Source organism: Panthera tigris, chromosome E2, assembly GCF_018350195.1.
Source record: "Panthera tigris isolate Pti1 chromosome E2, P.tigris_Pti1_mat1.1, whole genome shotgun sequence".
Classification (NCBI taxonomy): domain Eukaryota; kingdom Metazoa; phylum Chordata; class Mammalia; order Carnivora; family Felidae; genus Panthera; species Panthera tigris.
Genome location: NC_056674.1, coordinates 5,790,211 through 5,793,700, shown reverse-complemented (window position 1 = coordinate 5,793,700; position 3,490 = coordinate 5,790,211).

Genomic DNA, 3,490 nt, shown 5'->3' with positions numbered 1-3,490 from the left:
CAGATTCTGTGTCTCCATCTTTCTCTCTCCCTCCCTCCCCCCACTTGTGCTTCATCTCTCTTTCTCTCAAAAATAAATAAACATTAAGGGGAAAATTTAAAAAAAATTTTTTTAAAGTCGGGTGCTCAACCAACTGAGCCACCGAGACGCCCCCCAAAAGAAACTCTTAATGATAGAGACCAAACTGAAGGTTGATGGAGGGGAAGTGGGTGGGGGATGTGCTAAATGGATGATGGGTCCTAAGGATGACCTGTGTTTGGATGAGCACTGGGTATTGTATGTAAGTGATGAATCACTGAAACTCACTCCTGAAACCAATATTGCACTGTATGTTCACCAGAATTTAAATAAAAATGTGAAAAAAACAAACATTGGGAGAAAAAAAAAAAAGAATCGGCCCACTTCCCCTAACTTCTGGAAGAGTAGAGCAGTATAAACTGACCTCATTGTTCCAAAAAGCCTTAAAGTGAAAACAGGACTCAGAGTTTCACCAGGGCTTTATTCACCACAGTCACGGACAGAAGACTCAATCCTTATCCGGGCTCTTGGGACAGAAGCGCTTGGTGTTCACAACAAACACCCTCTCTCTACTGTGGAAAAGAGGACGTGGCATGTGAAGACCTTCACGATATGTTCTGACCCCCCACAGGTGCCAAGATACAGTCGAGTTTTGGGGATCATCCCAGGCTGTATGGGGTGGGAAAGCAGAAGCATATACCATGTGCACTTCTGCAGAAGATTCTCTCGTATAAAGAGCTAGAAGATCTGGAGTAGCCCGATCACATGGTATATGTGATCTATATCTCTACTGTGGAAAAGAGTTCATGATATGTTCTGACCCCCCACAGGTTAGCACTATTGTGCTAATAGATAACACTCCTCCCTCTTGTCTCCCTCGCACCAGCCATGAAGGTTTGCAAGGGTAAGTGTAGGTTGATTTGTTTATTTTTCTTTATATTTTATGTTTTCTTTATTTTGTATTACAGTATTGTAATCGTTAATATGAATATTTTTGGGTTGTGGAACCAATCATCTGAATTGTCATTATTTTTTATGGGGAAGTTCACTTGATATACCAATGCTTTGGATTACAAGCATGTTTCTGGAATGAATTATGCTCGCAAACCAAGGCTTTACTGTATTTTGATTCATTCCAAGTTTTACCTCAAGTTTGGGGGCTCCTTGGCCTTCCCTCCTGCCAGGTGGTAAATGGACAAACAAAGCTCTTACAGGCTGCTTGGTTCAGTCCTGCCACTCACCCTCCAGCCTCATCACCATGGAGGATGTGGAGGCTCTTCTGCAACTTTACCCACATTGGTGAAGAGCACTAGCTACCGGTTTCAGGAGACTTTCTCCTGTCCCCTAACCAGCCCCACAAAGGGCCTTGTCATTTTCTCTTCCAGAAAGTCTCTCTTCCTCTTCTATCATTCCCCTTACCAAAACTGTCAAGAAGCATGGAGAGTTTTCCATTTTATCCTATTTGCAAACCAACAAGTTACCTGTAAGTTTCATGGATGCTGGCAGAGGGCATGAGTCTCTGGGTAGGAGATACAAGGCTTATCATTGCAAAGAAATGTTAAAAAGCTGGGAAGATGTAAATATGTTAGTGTTGAAATGTCCTTATGTTTTCCAGGTATAAGTTAAAGATACTAAATAACTTGGCACTTTGGCTAGTTTTTAAGTCTTTTGTGGGGCACCTGGGTGGCTCAGTCAGTTAAGCATCCAACTCCTGGTTTTGGTTCAGGTCATGGTCTTGTGGTTCATGGGTCTGAGACCCGCATCAGGGTCTGGGCTGATGGTGCAGAACCTGCTTGGGACTCTCTTTTCCTCTCTCTCTGCCTTTCCCGCATCTCTCTCTCAAAGTAAATAACTTTGAAAAAAAACCCTAAAAATCTGTTGTAATATCTGGGTTAAAAACGAAGAGATCGTGAATATTACAATCTCTAAAGAAAAAGGATAAATTGTACAATAATTTAAAAATTAACACAAAAGGGGCACCTGATTGTGGCTCAGTTGGTTAAGCATCCACATCTTGATTTCAGCTCAGGTCATGGTCTCATGAGATTGAGCCCCACATCGGGCTCTGAGTTGACAGAGCCTGGTTGGGTTTCTCTCTCTCCCTCTCTCTCTGCTCCTCCCCCACTGTTTCTCACACACTCTCTCTCTCTCAAAACTAAATAAATGTTGGGGCGCCTGGGTGGCGCAGTCGGTTAAGCGTCCGACTTCAGCCAGGTCACGATCTCGCGGTCCGTGAGTTCGAGCCCCGCGTCAGGCTCTGGGCTGACAGCTCGGAGCCTGGAGCCTCTTTCTGATTCTGTGTCTCCTTCTCTCTCTGCCCCTCCCCCGTTCATGCTCTGTCTCTCTCTGTCCCAAAAATAAATTAAAAAAAAAAAAAAAAAAACGTTGAAAAAAAAAAAAAAAACTAAATAAATGTAAAAAAAAAAAAAAAAGAAAACACGAGAGAAGTAAGCTAGAATAAGAAATTAAAACATGTCGTTGAGAGCCCACAACATATATGTAAAGCAAATCCTAAAAATATACATCCTATCAAATTGTTCTTGTTAAAATCAAACGTTGTATATACAATTTGACATGTATTAAGAGATAGAGCTAAAACATAAGGAATATAGTAGAAAACTGAAAAGCATGCAACTTCACCCAATTAATCAACCAGCATGGTGAGATAAATATCAGATTAAAAAGAATTTAAAGAAAAGGCAGTTTGCAGTTATTGGACTAAGAATTATTTTAATGTTCCTGAATGTGCAATTATCCAATATTATTTGATGGAGAAGATATTAATCTGGCAACATATACGTAGAAATATACCGCAGTCTTCCCTTATCCACTCGGGATATGTTCCGGATTCCAGATCCAGTGGATGCTTGAAACTGCAGATAGTATTGAACTGTATACATACGAGATTTTTTCCACACATACATATCTCATATCTATGATGCAGTTTAACTTATGAGTCAGATGTGGTAAGAGATTAACAATAATGAGTAATAATAAAAATTATAACAATATACTGTAATAATACTGTGAATCTGGTCTCTCTCTCTCCCTCTCTCTCCTCCTCCCTCAAAATATTGTGCTGTCCTCACACTTCTTATGATGATGTGAGACAATAAAATGCCTACGTGATGAGATGAAGTGAGGGGAATGAGGTAGGCTTGTGATTTAGCGCTAGGCTGCTATGGAGCTTCTGACCATAAATCAGAAGGAGGATTGTCTGCTCGTGGGCTGCCGTTGACCACATGGAACTCAAACTGCAGAGGGTGAGACCTTGGATAAGGAGGTGCTACTGTATTTTAACTTGATAACTATACCACATTTCGTTTATAATTGCTCTGGATGTTGTTTATTTAGGAGAAGCTCAGTTTGTCTCGTTTACCCCTCTCTCATAATATGAATATTTCATAAATGTGCTTGCACATTGAAAGGGGTTAATAAATAACCACTGTGAATAGGCATATAACTTACATAT